The sequence below is a fragment of the Durio zibethinus genome, chromosome 16, assembly GCF_047325235.1.
Source record: "Durio zibethinus cultivar Kanyao isolate XHJ-2024 chromosome 16, ASM4732523v1, whole genome shotgun sequence".
Classification (NCBI taxonomy): domain Eukaryota; kingdom Viridiplantae; phylum Streptophyta; class Magnoliopsida; order Malvales; family Malvaceae; genus Durio; species Durio zibethinus.
In genome coordinates this window covers 20313941-20334383 of record NC_143177.1, presented here as the reverse complement: position 1 = coordinate 20334383, position 20443 = coordinate 20313941, and the positions used below count along the sequence as shown (strand labels likewise).

At 32.9% G+C, this 20443-nt stretch overlaps 2 pseudogenes; both read right to left on the bottom strand.

Annotated features, from left to right (window-relative positions):
• Positions 1-1288: 1288 nt before the first annotated feature.
• Positions 1289-2827, bottom strand: LOC111298336 (protein decapping 5 pseudogene; annotated as a pseudogene).
• Positions 2686-12905, bottom strand: LOC111298335 (protein decapping 5-like; annotated as a pseudogene).
• Between the last annotated feature and the right edge of the window lie 7538 nt (positions 12906-20443).

Below are 20443 nucleotides of genomic sequence, written 5' to 3'. Positions count from 1 at the left end.
GTCATAAAATTCTAATTAATTGTGGTAATATGGTTCTCAGGACTCCTCTATCCCATATTTCCCTTTTTTAAGCTGTTTAACACTAGTTATCCCATAATAAATTCTGTCAACTGATCAACATCATTTGCATCATTTAATCGTAACTTTCAAGTTTCTCAACACTAGTCATTGTCATAATGTCTAGATCCGGGAACCTATCACTAGATATTAACTTAAAGAGTCACCACCAATCTTTTTTCATCTAGGTACGATTGGCCACCTAAGGAATCTATCCTTTCAGGGTACACCTAAGTTTAAGGGTCCCTAAAAGAATAGGTTTAGATCTACTAACCAGAACAGGGTTCGGGAGTTCGGTTATGAGTGAAGAAGGTTATAGCACCCTCACAATGCCCATCAAAAGATGGTACCAGCTTACTTTTGTGTTATCCAATAAGCCTTAAAAATTTACCAAGTGATTAACTATTGAAAATTATTCTCAATTGACTCTAATACTTTTAGCAAAAAATTAAAAAAATTCCCTCACCTTAAGAATATGCAAGAAAACTACTGTTTCACTTGCAAAAGCTCCATTGTCAGATTATTTAACATTAAAAAAATCTAAAGAAATAAAAAAGAAAAATGATCGCTTTTGTACAGGAAAAATTGATACTTTCAACTTTTCCCCAAAATATTTTTTTAGAAAACTTTAATTTCGAAAAAAATTGATACTTTCAACTTTTTCCCAAAAATATTTTTTGAAAACTTTAATTTCGAGAAAAATTGATACTTTCAACTTTTTCTCAAAACTTTTTTTTTAAAATTTATTTTTAAGTAAATTGATACTTTTAACTTTTCTTTAAAAATATTTTTTGAAAACTTTAATTGCAAGGAAAATTGATATTTTTAACTTTTCCTCAAAAAATTTTTTTTTTGAAAATTTATTTTTAAGAAAAATTGATACTTTCAACTTTTCCTCAAAAAAAACCTTTTTTGAAAATTTATTTTTAAAGAAAATTGATACTTTCAACTTTTCCCCAAAAATATTTTTTGGAATGCTTATTTTCAAGGAAAATTGATACTTTCAACTTTTCCTCAAAAATATTTTTTGAAAAGCTTAATTTAAAGGAAAATTGATACTTTCAATTTTCCTCGAAAATATTTTTTTTTTGAAATTATTATTTATATTGTTAACCAATGTTTTTAAATCATGAAAACATAAAATAAAATGAGTGAATAAATGACATGCTACAACCAAAAAAAGAAAAATGGGAAAGAAAACATCTTACTAAAAATTGACTTAATCCCGGATCAAAGCCAATATAAGCCAACTTTATAAATCAGACCTAGATTGTTTCTTGAATGGGTTTCGACTCAAGGCTTTGGTTTTGATTAATGAACGGCTCGGGTTTAAGGTCTTGGGTGAACCTGTCTTAGAGCTAATTTTGCTAACTGTATTCCTCTCTATCATCACAAATATAGGATAGGCAGTTGCCCTTGCTCGAATAAATACAGAGATGTCTGGTGCTAACGTCAATTCTAGAGATGACACATGAACAACCTCCATGTCCTTTTGAGCTGTTTGTGAAGACATAAAAAAAGATGCTGTGATCAATCCAGGTTGTAAAAGTTGGCCTGGGGTTACTAAAGAAGGAAGCATTCCATCATTCAAAACTGAACTTGTTGTCCCTACGGTGGAGGAACTAGAATCAGGCATGCCTTTGAATGGCATTGTGGGATCAGGGATTGTCTTAGGCTTGTCAGAAAAAGACAACATGACAGCACTTTTATCTAAAGTAGTACTTGATGGGGATACCAATGGCAAGTTACTAGTTGGAGCTGCAATAGAAAGAGTTAAAGAAGAAGCCCTATCTGGATTCAAACTAGTTGATGGGTCTGAAACTACTGTAGAAGAATATGATGAAAGAAAAAAAGAGTATAAATTCATGGCGCCTGTACCAAAGGGTGGCAGCAACTGACTATTTTCAGAAAATTGAGAAGCTGGCAAGATAGAAGCTGCAGTAGGTAATGACACATTCATGGCTAGATATTGCATAGATTACTACATGAAAGATGGCATGAACAAACTAGGTAGGGGTCGGAGTAAAGGTTGCTGCTGTGAAGAAAGACCATTTGTTGACCCATAGTAACCTTGCCAGTAAATAGGCATGAAAAGCCCACCATTTGTGGTTGGAGCAGTCAATGAACCCCATGGCCCTAAACTTGCACCAGGTTGATATAATGGAAGATTGCCTTGAAACGTTGGCCTCACTAGTCCTATAGACAGAGTTTGGGAACCTGGATCTTGTATAGATCCAGTACTAGAAGGCAAGCTTGTGGATACAATTACAGGCTGGGGATAGTGAGACTGTATAATGGTAGGATCGTTGTGTATAAGTGCTGAGGTCTGAACTGGTGGAGAAGATTTAACTTGCAAGTCTTTTATGTCACTTCCACGGAAGAGTATGTACTCATAAATTTTATCACTTGTTAGAACTTGTGGACCATCTTTTTTCGCCCTTCTGTTCCAAATGACCTTACCTTTCTCAAACCGATACTGGATTCTTCAGTGTTGATGTTAAAGAGAACACCTTCATATTTGATTTCAGACTTAGACGTCAAGCTTATCAAGCTACCTATGTATGAATCAGGAGACCCAGAAGTTGAAGATCTGGAGCTCTCAGTTGAGGCCATACCCATTTAGTTTTTTTACAACAAAGCTGGCTTCTTTCTTTGTTTTTTTTTTCCTATTGTTTTCTCTGTATCTCCTCTAATTTACTCTGAAAATCTAGCTCTCCCACGCGACCCACCGCCAAGAGAATCACAGGACAAGGAATCAAAAAATCATTCTTGACATATACAGGCTTAACCTCCGCTTTCAGGGACCCAACACTATCTTCATTTTGTAAATCATCGACATCTTCCTGAGCTCGGCTACTTTTACCAAGATGACCCGAAACTTCATCCTTGTTAAATTTCTCATTCATCGTTATGAAATCAAATTTTTCAGTAAATCTGGTTACTGAACGTGAAATCCCATTTCCTCTTCCTCTTTCACGTCTTCTTCTGTAACTATGATAGGCGTGCATTGAAGCTCCATGTAGCTTCTAGTCAGAGGGTGAAGGTGAAGGCAATATCGATTCCTGTCTTTTTGTTTTTGGTGGTTGTCGTGGTGTTTGTTCTAACAATGGTGGTGATGCTTGTGCTGAAACTGGTGGTGGCACTTGTGCTAACAGAGGTGGTGGTACTTTTGTTGACGGAGGCGCTAGTGCTTCATTTTCATTCTTTTCTTTCTGGTGCACGAAGGGAAAGGCTAAACCTTTTTCTTGGTTAAAAGTGATCTATTTCCTTCAGAGTTCCTTCAGAGCGAGAGATTTTACCTTCAAAGTTTCGAGCTAGAAGTAGTCATCTTACTCACCTCCGATGCTCTATGGATCCTTAATACAACTGAGTCTTTGACTGAGGCCAACCAATTGCCAGATTCAAATGGAACCAGGGTCTATCCAGACTAGATAATCAGCCTCTTCATCTGATTCTTGAAAGTTGGATTTATGTTTTCTGGAAATTAGTTTGCTGGGATTTGGAACTAGGCTGGTGGGTGGTTACGGACTGAATAAACCACCACAGTGGTTCAAATGGTAGTAAGAGTGAAGGTCAAGGTCAATGAAGGGAAAGTTTCCCACCAAAAGAAAGCCTCGAGGGCTTGGTGGTGATGGGGGCTTCCCCTGGCTTATGTTGTCTTTTCCCTTCTCCCTCTCCTATTTGGATTCTTCTTTTATCTTTCCTCCTCCTTAAATATTAACATCTAATTATGCTTTTTGATCATCATCAAGTCTAATCTCAATTTTTTTTTAAATAATCAAATAATGAAGATAGAAAAAGAAAATAAAATAAAAATTAAAAAATAATAAATATGAAATAAAAATCTGAAATAAAAATGAATAAAAATTTTTACAATTGAGCTTGGACTGGTTTTAATTAACAAAAGACCCCGAACAAAATGGAGTGTCTACAGCTGCCTCTCTTTGCACATTTTCTATGAAATAAAAATTATGCAAAGACATAGACACCCATTCAAGATTCAACTGAATTTTTTTTACTTTTTTTATTTTTTTATTTTTTTATTTTTTGTTTTTTTTTTTTTTTAAATTTTGATCAAAGCTCCTCAAAGCAGAGGCTTAACAATTTTAAAAGACATAAACAAAGTTCCTCTAAACAGAGGTAAATTTTTTTATTTTTTTATATATTTTTTAATTTTGATCAAAGCTCCTCTAAGTAAAGGCTCAACGATTTTTAAAAAATAAATGGCTCCTCTAATCAGAGGCTCAACAACTTTTGAAAAATAAATAGCTCCTCTAATCAGAGTCGTTGAGGATCAACAACTTTGAAAAATAAATTGCTCTTCTAATCAGAGGCTCAAAGACTTTAAAAAAATAAATGGCTCCTCTAATTAGAGGTACCACAACTTTGAAAAGTAAATTGCTCCTTTAAACAGAGGCAACGAAACTTTGAAAAAATAAATTACTCATTAACAATCATGTCCAAAAGAATTATGGATCGTGATTGAAGGAATTTTGTAATGGGAACTCAAAGATTCACAATTTGAGTTCAACATTCCGAGGTTCAGATTCGCAAGAACCTTTCAACTTCGTAAGAATTTACTGAAATTTGATTCTCAAAATTTCAGTTTCATTCAAATTTGCAAAATCTCAAGATTTGCATTTGCAACTTGCAAGACTCGCATTAAAGATCCTCATTTAAATTTTAGAGATTCACATCCAAAAGTTCAAGGCTTTTCAAAGGTTCTCATTTGGCAAACTTGGAGTTCATATCCAAAAATCTAAAGCTTTTCATTTGAATTTTGGAGATTCACATCAAAAAATTCAAAGCTTCTCATTTGAATTCAAAAGCTCACATGCAATAAAACTTAGAGTTTCGCATCTAAGTTCAAAGGTTCTCATTTAAAACAATAGAAATTCATATCCAAAAGATTGAAGCTTTGTATTTTGGAGATTCACATCCAAAAGTTCAAAACTTTTCATTTGTTCGAAGGTTCACATTCGACGAACTTTAGGGTTTCACTCCTCAAAGATTTTCATTTTGAAACTCAAAGATTCTCATTGGAGTTCTAAAAAATTCTTATCAAAATATTCACAATTTTGTTTTTCAAGTGACTCAAAAATTTACATGAATGAATGTTATGACCAAAGATGCAAATGCCTTCTTAATGATGCAAATGCGACAACCTATATTCTCATAGTGCCATGCATGTCCAAACAAAGTTTAATTCATCAAATTATGTACATGTACTATTCAAGTGACGATGCCACCATGATGCATGTGATGCGAATGTCAATAATGTCATAAAATTTTAAATAATTATGGAATATGGTCCTCAAGACCCTACCATCTCACATTCTCCCTTTATTTAGCTTCTCAATATTTTAGAACAAGCTTCATCAATTGATCATCATTGTTTTCATTACTTGATCACCATCCGAAGGTTTCTCAGCACCAACAAATTTTACCTATTACCCCACATGCCAGACTTATCAGCACTAACCATTTCAAAATAAATTTCATGTTCTGTCACTTGGTCATCGTTTATAAGCTTCTCAATACTAGCTGTTTCAAAACAAATTTCATCATCTGTCACTTGGTCATCATTCATAAGCTTCTCAGCACCAATTTCGTTTATTGCTCCATATCATTTTCATCACTTAACCATAACTCATAGGTTATATCAACCAATACATCCCCATATTCATCACTTGATTATACCACTTTTCAAGATTTGCCCCATCTTCATTTTATTATCCAATCCATCATCATATTCATCATTTGGTCACATTATATGTCCTTTCAAATAATCTCTTTTAGGTTTCTACCATTTTTTCATTTTGTTACCACTTTCATCTTAGATTTCTCTTTAAAGGAATGCAAGATTTTTTTATGCACATTGTCATTCATTCATCATCATTTTAATTCTTGACAAATATAATGCATTCATACATTTTCTCAATTTATTCTAGGGATGTAAAAATAAGAGAACACAAGGTGAATTATGATAAAGATAATCAATAAAGATCTATTTTGGTACAAAACAAATGGGAAAGGAAATAAATTGGATACATGTCATTGGGATGAATGGTATGTCCAAACGATGAATATTCGGACAATTTTCAACATTAATTTAGGATTTTTTTTCAAAAACTCATTCCATTTACTGTTGAAGTCATCTTGAGCTTGGTGAACTTTGCCCTAGTCTTTGAGGGATCTTCAGATGTCTTTGATCTTCCATCCATGTGAACCATTTGACCTAGATCTTTTTCTACCCAAATCACCTTTTTAGATTTTCAATTTGAATCATTTTTCATTTTTTTCTTTTTTTTTCATTTTTTCATTTTTCATCATCTTTTTTTCTTTTTTCTCATTTTTTATCCATTGTTGATATCTTTCCACACATCAAACTTTAGAGCAATGTAGCATGACTTCGCTCAACATATGATCATTCAAGTTGAGCATTCACACTTGATCCAAATGAACTTTTCAAGGTTGTAATGTAGGTCAAGGTGAGGGGTCATAAAAAAATGGATATAATAGGCTCAAAACATGTATTAAAAAGATTCAAGACCAAAGGATCATTTAATGCAACTTGACATTTTATCCTCACATCATTTCATTACTTTTTCTTTCTTCACATAAAATATTCTCATTATTTTACCCCAAATCATGTGTGGCATTTTTTTTTTTTTACTTTTTTTCCCTTTTCATCTTTGAGACCTATTATGATTTTTTTTTCAAAAATTACCTCCCAGTGTAGAAGGTGATCCTTGGTTGGGGTTCTTTAGAAAAAAAATCATAATAGGCTCAAAGGGGTAGCAATAAATGATTTTTCGAATGGTAAAAGAAAGATGACCATTTTTCATCTCAATTGTGAATACTTTTCTTGAACATCATCTCTTGAACAAAGCTCATGAACCTGTATAAAAGATTATATATCTTCAAGACATATCATTTCACTTCTGGTAACAGCTTACTTTTTTTCTCAAATGATCTCTTCATATTAATGTGGATGAGTTCTCAAAATTAAATCCCAGAATTATTGTTATCATTATCTAAATATTCATCATCTGAAATTTAAGAATGAGAATATAAAGTTATAAAAGGTAACAGGGCATGAAATAATGGTCGAGTGAAAGAGAAAATGTAATGAAATGCATTAACTTGCCCTTATTAAGATGATAACAAGTGCAATCATATTGTAAAAAAGAAATCCTAACATTACTTTAAAAGAACTCTTAGAATGACAAGTAGCATTCAACCAGTTTTAACATCCTCTTTAAAATCATGCCCCTGTGTAATTAGGTGAAGGATTTTTATCTTGACCCATTGATTCATTACGACTCTTCATATTCTTGATCTTCAAACAAAATGATTGGGCTTTTCCTACCGAGTTCTAAAGATACAGGTTTAACCATTTGAGCGGCTGCTTCCATTATCATGCTCTTTATTGTAGTGCTTCTGGTAAAGGTAATCTTGTCAACATTGAGATAAGATGCCGAAGGAATCGTAACTTTTAGGCTCAATCCAGTCAAAATGTTTGAGACACCTAGAGGAAAATCAATCTTCCTACACACGTCAGCCAGCTTCAAACAAGTGATAGATACCAACTCAGAAGGCTTCAATATTACGGCACAATCTTTTATTTCACATCTAAACCTTCAGCAAGATACGTATAGTACTCAAAACATCCAGCAATATCATCAATGTCTCAAGTTACTTCATCAAGTGGTTTTTCGTAATCAATTGCACAAGCTTTGTTAATTCATATTTTTTCTTTGTATTTTGGAAATGATGGCCCATAAATACTTGGCACGAACAGTGCCATAAGCTGAAGCCTAATCTTTGCCTTTGTTTCTAGAAAGAGCTCTTTGAGTAGCAGCCACTGTAAGCTCTACATCTTCAGCTGTAGCTGTTGGAATATGACTGATGTTCTGTTCAATTACAGGATAGATAATTAAAATTTATTTCTTGAGAACAGGCTCTCTCCACTTACTATCGATGAGTAACATTCGACTCAAAATTTGGACCACCATATTAAATCAGTTTGCCTTTTTTTTTCATTTTCATCTTCAAACCAGCTTTTAAGAAGCTTTTTTCTTTTCTTTCTATGATCTTTCCCTAATCTCTATACTCGTGTTTCCTTGTTGCTCTTCCTTGATCAAAACTTACCATTCCATCATTGATTAAATGTTGCACTTCATGCTTTAGAGTAGTGTAATTTTTAGTGCAATGGCCAGTAATTCTATAGTGGTAGTCATAGTGAGCTGTAAGATCACACCACTTAGGATAAGGTGGTTTGAATGGGTTCACATGGCTTGAGGGCAATCAGGTGGCTATTATAGAGCTTTTGGTATAACTCCGTATAAGTCATGAGGATTGGATCAAATACAAGTTTTTCTCGAATAGTCCATTGCTCTCGTGAACCATTTTTTAGGCTAATAGGATGAATTTAGGGTCTTGCAAGAGTTTGACTGTTAAGGCTGTATATGGGAGCTTGGAGGATAAAAATAGGCTGGTATATAGATGAATTAGGTGGTTGTGGGGCTAGTTGGTATGAATAAGATGAAGCATTGTTCACAGCAAGATAGCATAGAGAGTAACCTAGGGGTAGATATGGTTGATATCTTCTGAACTGTCTGTTAAAATCTACAGCTTGAGCTTTAGTCTCTTTCTTCTCAGGTGCCTTCTTGGTTTCTCCTCCTTTCAGCTTACCATTTTTAATGGCATTCTCAATGATTTCGCTTGAGATCACCATGTCAGTAAAATTCTTTGTGGCATTCCCTATCATCTCTTCATAATAGGAAGATTTCAAAGTACTGACAAACAATACGATGGTCTCTTTTTCAATCAAAAGAGGTTGCACTTAAGAAGCAATATCCCTCCACCGTTGGGCATATTCTTTGAATGATTCAGTTGATTTTTTTTCATATCCTATAAAGAAAGATGATCAAGGGCCAAGTTTATTATATGCTGGTATTAACTAATGAAAGTATGAGCCATATCGCTTCAAGAACGAATACGATTCCTATCTAGCTAGACATACCACCTAGCAGCAGAGCCAATAAGGCTGTCTTGGAATGCATGCATCAAGAGCTTTTCATTATTGGCATGGGCAGCCATTTTTTAACAGCACATAGTAATGTGAATTTTTGGACATTTTGTACCATTGTATTTTTTAAACTTCAGCACCTTGAATTTTGGAAGAATAACCACATCAGAAACTAAACAGGGCCTAACAACATCAACTGAGCTATAAAAACTAATTCCCTCCACTACTCGTAACCTTTTCTCTAACATATTTATCTTCTATTTAGCTTTTAAGGCTTTTAAAGTCCCCTTCTCCTTAGGCTTCAACTTTTCTTTTTCTTCTAGATCATCCAAATTAGGGATTGATATTAGTTCTACTGTTTTTTCAGTAAAGACAGGATTTATATAACTTTGGTATTATCCTTAATTTGAAGCTGATAGCATTCTAGGATATGTGTATCCTACAAGATAGGTGAATCGCTGTGGTGGTAGACCTTATGCAAATTAGACTTGATATGGCTTGAAACCAAAAGGGTATAGTGAGTCATCCTCCTCTTGTTGGCTAGCATTCTCCTCTATTGCCTTCCCCTTGTTTAACTTGTTCAAAGCCTCTAAAATCTTATTCAACTCCCTTTCTAACTTCTCCTGAGCTTTCTCTATTCTTTCGAGATGATTGAAATTTTCTTGTTCCATTCGTCTGGCTTGAGCTCTTGTATTGTATTGGTGAGTAGGGTTCTTTGGTAAAGCTATCCTTGAACCTTTAGCACCACAATTATGATTAGAAATGCTATGCTATGCTTTATGTATGATGCGTTGATGCATGAATAAAATGTATATTTTTATGAATGAAATCTAATATGAAATGGATGCAAATGATTGTATTAAAACATGATCATAAAAATAATACAGATGCATAAAATCAGACAAACAACATAGTTAGTTTCATAGATGAAATGAAAGTGATGCCGATGCATAATGTTACATATGATAATGAAAATGATGCACAAAGTCGGACAATCAAAATGATTAGATAAACATTATTCTTGTGTCATAGTTTCAGGGTATACCTATCATTGGGTAAAAATGGCTCTATCTTAGGTTTAGGCACTTCTAAGGTTCACTATATGTGGTTCAAGGTTAAAGTCTAAAGGCTTTCAAATTGCTCATTACATCATTGTCCATCACAGACTAGTAAGGCACCCTAATCCTCACCCATTATAAGCTACAAGCGGAAAATGTTCAATTTGAATGGAAGTATTTCGCTAGCCACTGCAGAGGCATTAAACCTCACGAAAGCAATAGGTACTTGACTCCCTCATAGAGGGACGGAGTGCGGGTATAGAGCTCATATTATGCATATGCATATGAATGATATAATTAATAAAGTAAATAATCATGAATGAATAAATAAAATATATATACAAAAAGGTTCAATTTTATTAGGCTTTTGGATAACACAAATATATTTGCTGGCCTGACTCTCGGACGTCTCCAATGGAGTCGCCAAGCTATCATAACATCTAGATCCGGGGACCTATCGCTAGACATTGACTTAAGGATTCGCCACCAATCTTTTTTTTATCTAAGTGTGATTGGCCACCTAAGAAATCTATTCTTTCAGGGTACACCTAAGTTTAAAGGTCCCTAAAAAAATAGGTTCAGATCTACTAACCAGAACAGAGTACAGGAGTTCGGTTATCCTTGAAGAAGGTTATAGCACCCTCACAACACCCATCAAAAGATGGTACCAGCTTACTTTTGTGTTATCCAATAAGCCTTAAAAATTTATCAAGTGATTAACTATTGAAAATTATTCTCAATTAACTCTAATACTTTTAGCAAAAAATTGAAAAAATTTTCTCACCTCAAAAGTATGCAAGAAAACTACTGTTTCACTTGCAAAGGCTCCATCGTCGGATTATTTAACATTAAAAAAAATCTAAAGAAATAAAAAAGAAAAATGATCGCTTTTGTACAGGAAAATTTGATACTTTCAACTTCTCTCCAAAATATTTTTTTAGAAAACTTTAATTTCAAGGAAAATTGATACTTTCAACTTTTCCTTAAAACTTTTTTTAAAAATTTATTTTTAAAGAAAATTGATACTCTCAACTTTTTTTCAAAAATATTTTTTGAAAACTTTAATTTCGAGAAAAATTGATACTTTCAACTTTTTCTCAAAAAAATTTTTTTTTTTGAAAATTTATTTTTAAGAAAAATTGATACTTTCAACTTTTCCCAAAAAATATTTTTTGAAATGCTTATTTTCAAGGAAATTTGATACTTTCAACTTTTTCTCGAAAATATTTTTTTTTGAAATTATTATTTTTATTATTAACCAATGTTTTTAAATCACGAAAACATAAAATAAAATGAGTGAATAAATGACATGCTACAACCAAAAAAATCAAAACGGGAAAGAAAACATCTTACCAAAAATTGAACTTAATCCCAGATCAAAACTAATTTAGGCCAACTTTCTGAATCAGACCTAAATTGTTTCTTGAATGGGTTTTGACTCAAGGCTTTGGTTTTGATTAATGAACGGCTCGAGTTTAAGGTCTTGGGTGAGCCTATCTTGGAGCTAATTTTGCTAACTGTATTCCTCTCTATCATCACAAATATAGGATAGGCAGCTGCCCTTAGTCGAATAAATGCAGAGATATCTGGTGCTAACGTCAATTATGGAGATGACACATGAACAGCCTTCACGTCCTTCTGAGCTGTTTGTGAAGACAAGAAAAAGATGCTATGACCAATCCAGGTCGTAAAAGTTGGCCTGGGGTTACTAAAGAAGGAAGCATTCCATCATTCAAAACTGAACTTGTTGTCCCTATGGTGGAGGAAGCAGAATCAGGCATACCTTTAAATGGCATTATGGGATCAGAGACTGTCTTAGGCTTGTCAGAAAAAGACAACATGACAACACTTTTATCTAAAGCAGTACTTAATGGGGATACCAATAGCAAGTTACTAGTTGGAGCTATAGTAGAAAGAGTTAAAGAAGAAGCCCTATCTGGATTCAAACTAGTTGATGAGTCTGAAACTACTGTAGAAGAATGTGATGAAAGAAAAGAAGAGTATAAATTCATGACGCATATACCAAAGGGTGACAGTAACTGACTATTTTTAAAAAACTAAGAAGCTGGCAAGTTAGAAGCTGCAGTAGGCAATGACACATTCATGGCTAGATATTGCATAGATTGCTGCACGAAAAGTGGCTTTGACAAACCAGGTGGGGGTCGAAGTAAAGGTTACTGCTGTAAAGGAAGACCATTTGTTGACCCATAGTAACCTTGCCAGTAAATAGGCATGAAAAACCCACCATTTGTGGTTGGAGCAGTCAATGAACCCCATGGCCCTAAACTTGCACCAAGTTGATATAATGGAAGACTCTCTTGAAATGTTGGCTTCACCAGTCTTACAGACGGAGTTTGGGAACCTGGATCTTGTATAGATCCAGTACTAGAAGGTAAGCTTGTGGATGCAATTACTGGTTGGGGATAGTGAAACTGTATAATGGCAGGATCATTGTGTATAGGTGTTGAGGTCTGAACTGGTGGATAAGATTTAACTTGCAAGTCCTTTATGTCACTTCCACGGAAGAGTATGTACTCATAAATTTTATCACTTGCTGGAACTTGTGGATCATCTTTTTTCGTCTTTTTGTTCCAAATGACCTTACGTTTCTCAAATCGATGCTGGATTCTTCAGTGTTGATGTTAAAGAGAACACCTTATATCTGATTTCAGACTTAGCGTCAAGCTTATCAAGTTGCCTATGTATGAATCAGGAGACCCAGAAGTTGAAGATCTGGAGCTCTCAGTTGAAACCATACCCTTTTAGTTTTTTTACAACAAAGCTGGCTTCTTTTTTTTTTCCTTATTTTTTTCTCTGTATCTCCTCTCATTTGCTCTGAAAATCTAGCTCTCTCACGTGACCCACCACCAAGAGAATCATAGGACAAGGAATCAAAAAATCATCCTTGACATATACAGGCTTAACCTCCTCTTTCAGGGACCCAACACTATCTTTATTTCGTAAATCATTGACATCTTCCTGAGCTCAGCTACTTTTACCGAGATGACCCTAAACTTCATCCTTGTTAAATTTCTCATTCATCGCTGTGAAATCAAATTCTTTAGTAAATCTGGTTGCTGAACGTGAAATCCCATTTTCTCTTCCTCTTTCACGTCTTCCTCTGTAACTATGATAGGCATGCATTGGAGCTCCATGTAGCTTCTGGTCAAAAGGTGAAGGTGAAGACAATATCGGTTCCTGTCCTATTTTTTATGGTTACCGTGGTGCTTGTTCTAACAATTGTGGTGATGCTTGTGCTGAAACTGGTGGTGCACTTGTGCTAACAGAGGTGGTGGTGCTTTTGTTGACAGAGGTGCTAGTGCTTCATTTTCATTCTTTTCTTTTTGGTGCACGAAGGGAAAGGCTAAACCTTTTTCTTAGTTAAAAGTGATCTATTTCCTTCAGAGTTCCTTCAGAATGGAAGATTTTACCTTCAAAGTTTCAGGCTAGAAGTAGTCATCTTACTGGCCTTCGATGCTCTGTGGATCCTCAATACCACCGAGTCTTTGATCGAGACCAACTAATTGCCAGATTCAAATGGAACTAGGGTGCATCCAGACTAAATAATCAGCCTCTTCATTTAACTCTTGAAAGTTGGATTTATGTTTTTTTGAAATTAGTTTGCTGGGATTTGGAACTAGGCTAATGGGTGGTTTCGGACTGAATAAACCACCACAGTGGTTCAAATGGTAGTAAGAGTGAAGGTCAAGGTCAATGAAGGAAAAGTTTCCCACCAAGGGGAAGCCTCGAGGGCTTGGTGGTGATAGGGGCTTCCCTTTTTGTTTGGCTTATGTTTTCTTTTCCCTTTTCCCTTTCCTATTCGGATTTTTTTTCTATCTTTCTTCCCTCCTCTCAAACTGTGAATCACAATGATTTATAAAATCATGCTGATAGAGTTTCAGTTCAATTCTAATTAGTTATCCAATGCTAAAGATTAGCATCTAATTATGCTTTCTGATCATCATCAAGCCTAATCTTAATCTTTTTTCTTTTTTTTTTTAAATAATCAGATAACAAAGATAGAAAAAGAAAATAAACAATAAGTAGACCATAAGATAAAAATTAAAAAAATGATAAATATGAAATAAAAATCTGAAAGAAAAAAGAATAAAAATTTTTATAATCTAGCTTGGACTTGTTTTAATTAACAAAGGACCCCGAAAAAAATGGGGTGTCTACAGTCATTCCATAATAAATTCTATCAATTAATCCGCATTATGTTCATCACTTGATCACCATTCCTAAGCTTCTCAGTACTAGCCATTCTAAAATGAATTTTATCCATTGATCCACATTATTTTCATCATTTGACAACATCTCATAAGTTATATTGACTAATCCATCATCATACATGTGTCATCTTTTCTAGTTTCAAACATCTCTTCTTCTTTTTTTTTGCCCCTTATCATCCTGAATTTTTTTTCAAAAGAATACAAGAATCTTTCATGAACATTATCATTCATTCATTATCATTTCAAATCATGACAAATATAATGCAATCATACATTTTTTTTTTATTCATTTTGGGGATGCAAGAATAAAAAAATGCAAAGTGAATCGAGAGAAAGGTAATCAATGAGAAGTGAGTCTAATACAAAACAAATGGAGAAAAGAATGAATTCAAAGCATATCAATGGTATTGAGTGGTGTAACAATGTCCAAATAATGAATACTTAGACAATTCTTCACATTAATCCAAAATTATTTTTCAAAAACTCATTCCATTGACTTTTAAAGTCATTTTGAGCTTATTAAACTTTGCCTCGACTTTGAAATCTTCATATGTCTTCAATCTTTCATCCATGTGAACTGTTTATCCAACTTTCAGCTCAAAAGTTTTTCTACCTAAATCGCCCTTTCGAATTTTCAATTTAAGTCTCTCTTTCTTTCTTTTTCATTTTTATTACCATTTTTCTCATTTTTTATTTTTTCCTATTTTTTTTTTTTATCTTTCATCCATCACATAGCACGATTCTAGCATACCTTAGCTCAACACATGATCATTCAATTCGAGTATTCACCTTTGATCAAAATAAACTTTTAAAGGTTGTAATGTAGGCTATGGTGAGGGGTCATAAAAGAAATAGATAAAATAGGTCCAAAATATGTGTTTAATGGGTTCAAAATCAAATGATCATTTCTTATCATTTGATGTAACTTGGCATTTTGCCCTATTCTACATCATTTCACCACTTTTTCCTTTTTCACTCACCTTATTCCTTACAAAAAGACTGTCATTACTTTGTCCTAACTCATGTGTGGCATTAATTCTTTTTTTCTTTTTTTTACTTTTTATCTTTGAGACTCATTGCGATTTTTTGCCTATTTTTTTTTCAAAAACTACCCCTCAATGTGGAGGGTAATCCTTGATTGGGGTTCTTTTAGAAAAAAAAATCATAATAGGCCTAAAAGGGTAACAATAGATGGTTTTTCGAATGGTAAAAAAAGATGGCTATTTTTCATCTCAAACATGAATTTTTTCCTTAAAAATCATCTATTAAACAAAAAAAAACTTATGGATATTTAGAAAAGACTACATATCTTCAATACATATCTATTTCATATCTGTTAGCAGCTTGCTTATTTTGCTTAAATAGTCTTTTTAGATCAATGTGAATGAGTTCTCAAAATTAAATCTCAGAATTATTATTGTCATTGTCTAAGCATTCATCATTGAGAATTTAAGAATGAGAATGAAAATAACAAAGTATAGAATAATAGTTGGATGAAAGAGAAAATATAATGAAATACATCATACTTACCTTTTATTAAAATGATAAAAAAATAAAATCTTATTGCAAAAAAAAAAAAATTCCTACCATTACTTTGAAAGAAAAGCTAAAATGATAGGTAACTTTCAACTAGCCTTAACATATTTCTTCTTTCCAAAATTATGCCCCATGCGATCAAGTGAAAGATTTTTATTGACATCTGCCCCCTTGATTCATTGAAGCTTTTCAAGTATTTTCAAATCACACTCATTCTTGATCTTCCCTTGAGGCATTAACATTGTGATTGGGCAATGGATTACTGCTAACATTAGGCATTGTTATACCCCCTATATCAAAATTTATTGTCCCGTCCTTAATGAAACATTGCACTTTATCCTTTAAAGCAGTGTAATTTTTACTGGAATGATTAGCAATATCATGGTGGTAGTCACAGTGAGTTGTAGGATCATACCACTTGAGATAAGGTGGCATGAGCAGCTCCAGACGACTAAGGGCAATTAAGCAGTTATTATAAAGCTCTTGATATAACTTCATATAAGTTATGAAGATTTGATCAAATATAAATTTTTCTTAGGTAGTTCGTAGCTCTTGTAAACCACTTGTTAGGTTAGTAAGACGAATCTAGAGTCTTGCAAGAGGTTGAATATTAAGGTTATATATGAGAGCTTAAGGGTTGAAAACAAGCTGATATGTTGATGGATAAGCTGGTTGTAGGGATGGCTGATATGAGTAAAGTGAGGTATTATTCACTATAGGATAATATTGGGAGTAAGGTTCATAACTTCTGAACTGTTTGTCAAAGCTCATAGCTTAAACTTTAGTCTCTTTCTTCTCTGGCACCTTTTTGGTTTTCTCTCCTTTTAACTTACCATTTTTAATGGCATTCTCAATGATTTCGCTTAAGATCACTATGTCAACAAAATTCTTTGTTGCATTTCCTATATCTTTTTGTAATAGAGAGATTTCAAAGTGCTGATAAATAACACTGTGGTTTTTTTTTTCAATTAGAGGAGGTTACACTTAAGAAGTTACATCCCTTCACCTTTGGACGTATTCCTTGAATGATTCATTTGTCTTTTTCTTTATATGTTGTAAAGATAAATGATCAAAAGCTAGATCTATGATATACTGGTACTGATTAATGAAGTCATGGGCCATATCACTCAAAGAACAAATACAGGTCTTGTCCAACTGGATATACCACCTAGCAACAAAGCAGTAAGACTGTCTTAAAACACATGCATTAATAGTTTTTTATTATAAACATGAGCAACCATCTTTCTACAATACATGGTAATATGAGTCTTTGGGCACTTTGTACCATCATATTTTTTAAATTTCAGAACCTTGAACTTCAAAGGAATGACCACATCTAGGACTAAACAAAGCCCAGTAACATCCACTAAACCATAAAAACCAATGCCCTCTATGGCTTTCAATCTTTCCTCTAACAAGTTCATCTTCTATTCAGCATTTGAGGCTTTTAAAGTCTCATTCTCCCTAGGTCTTAGTTTCTCTTTCTTTTTTAGATCATCCAGATTGAGGATTGGTACTGGTTTTATTGTCTTTTCAGTAAAGATAAGATTTACATAATTTTAATATTGTCTTGGATTTGAAGTTGATGACATTTTGAGGTATGTATATCCTATAGGATATGTAAACTATTGGGGTAATACATCTTGTATGGACTGGGCTTGCTACGACCCAAAACTAAGAAGGTACAGAGGGTTATCCACCTTTTGTGATGGATGGTCTTACTAGTTAGTATTCATTTTTATTTTTTTTCCTTGTTTAACTTATTTAAGGCATCCAAAATCTTACTTAACTCCCCTTTCAGCTTCTCATGAGCTTTCTCTATTCTCTCAAGATGATTTAAATTTTTTTGTTTCATTTATCTGGCTTAAACTTTTGTATTATATTAGTGAGTTGGTTGTGTGAGATGCTTGATTGGTGGAGCTATCCTTTACCTTTAAATATCACAATTATAATCAGAAATGATATGCTATGCTTTATGTTTGGTATGTTGATACATAAATGAAATGTATATTTTCATAGATGAAATTTAATATAAAAATGATGCAAATACACAATGTTACATATGACAATGAAAATGATACATGACATGCAAATGCAAATGCACAAAGTCAAAAAAACAAAATGGTTAAATAAGCAATATATCATACAAATTGTTCCTTCTTGTGTCCTATCTTCGAGTTATATCTATCAAAGGGTAAGAAGGACTCTACCTTAAAGATGGCTTCTTAAATGTACACTATGTGCAATGTTAGGTGATTTTGACCACTTAAGGTTCCCAAATTATTTTTTATATCATTGCCCATTATAGACTAGAAGACAGTCTAATCTTCACCCATCACAGGCTACTAATGGAAAAAATTTAATTTGAGTGAGATTATTTCACTAGTCATTATGGAGATTATCATCTCACAAAAGTGTAGGTACTTTACTTCCTCTTAAGGGAAAAGAAACCTCGGTATAGAGCTCATGTAATGTAAATGCATGTGATAGTGTGTGTGAAGGAACATATAGGTTTAATGCCCCAAAAATAAAAGACAAAAAAGATAAAAAGTTAGTAAACATATAACATAAATGATTACAATTTAAAATCATTAGACCAAAGAATATGATAAATTTAAAAGTTTATGGCTTAACTCTCTATGACTGTCCCCAATGTAGTTACTAAACTGTAATAACATATAGATTCATAAATCGATAGCTAGACTTAACAAATGGAGTCACCACCAATCTTCTTTTATCTAGGTGTGATTGGTCACCTAAGGAATCTATCATTTTAAGGAGCTCTTAAGCTTGACTAAGGGTCCTTGAAAGAATAAGTTTGAGTCTACAAACCAGAATATGGCTCGGGAGTTTGGTTACATATGGGGAAGGCTATAACACCTCTATACGCCCATCTAAAAGATGGTACCATTTTATTTTAAATTTATCCTAAAGTCTTGATTCTAATGGTTTTAAAATTTATGTTGAAATGGAAATAACTCTTAAGACTCTCCATCAATCTGGCAGAATTCTTAAAAAATTTTCTCACTTCAAGAGTATTCAAGAATCCCATTTGATTTTTTGAAGAGGCTCCGTTGTCAAAAAAAATTTTTTTGTCAAAAATATATCTAATTATTTCACCATTTGGGCTAAATTAAAAATATTTTCTCTTTCAAAATTTCTAAACTTTTCACCATTTAGACTTTTTATAAATTCTTTTTATTTCTCTCTCTTTTTTTTGGAAAAGAAAATAATATGACAATTTTTTTTTTGAAATTTCATTTTAATTCTTCCACCATTTATGACAAATTTAAAGAAATTTCTTACATAGAGATTTCTTAAGAATTTACCATTTGAAATTTTTAAGAATCTCATCATTGGATAATTGTCAAATATTTTTCAACTAAAATTTTTATTTGAAAAAGAATACAATTACTTTTATTGAAATTTCATCTAAATTATTCTATAATTTGGGACAAATCTAGAGAAATTTCTCACATAAAAATTTCTTAAAAACTTACCATTTGAAATTTTTAAGAATCTCATCCTTGGGTAATTAGTATTTAATTCCAAAATTTTATTAAATTTTTATTATTTTTTTCTTTTTTTGTTTGAAAATAAATATTAATTATTGTTATTAAAACTTTATCTAAATTATTCCACAATTTAGGACAAATTTAGAGAAAATTTCTCACATAGGAATTTTATAAAAATTTACCATTTGAAATTTTTAAAAATTCTATCATTGGATAATTATTATTTATTCTCAAAAATAATATTTCATTGTTTACTTTTTTATTTTTTTCTAAATTTAATCATGCAAAATTATTAAAAAAACACATAAATAAAATAATAAATAAAATATATAAAAAAATACAAAAAATAGAAACGGCTCGATTGGAACGGCTTGGCTTCAGACACAAAATGCAACTCAGAGACACGGCTCAGTTTGACTAAAGGGCTTGGTTTGAGATGCGGGTTGACGGAACGGGTTGCGCTCGGGTCGAGTCGCCCAAACAAAAACATGCAGATCCTAATGGATTTCTGAACACCAAAACGACATCATTTTAAGAGTGATATAAAAGCTTAAATTCAATCTTTTGTTCTTAGATTTCTCATTCCCCCTCTCTTTTCCCTTTTCTTTTCTCCATTTTTTTCTCTAAAAATCGAAGAACTCCGATTGAATCTTCACTAAATTCTAGAAAAAGTCACCAGAATCTGGATTTGTTTGCTAAAAGTTTGTTGAAAAATTCAACCAGCACCGGAATCTTTCATCGAATTCTGGAAAACCTACCGAAAAATTCAACCAATGTTGGAAAACTCACCAAAAAATTCACCAAAAATTGAAAAATTTCGAGGAAATTTGAGAATTTTCTAGATTTTTCCAAAAAAAAAAGAAAAAATCTCTTTTTTCCTAAACCCAAAAAATATCTTCAAAATTTTTTTTGACTACTTTCTATTTTCTGTGTGATTTGTGTTTCTAATCTGTGTGAGTATTTATAGGATCAAAAAACCCTAATCCAAACAAAAATTCCAATTCCTTTTAC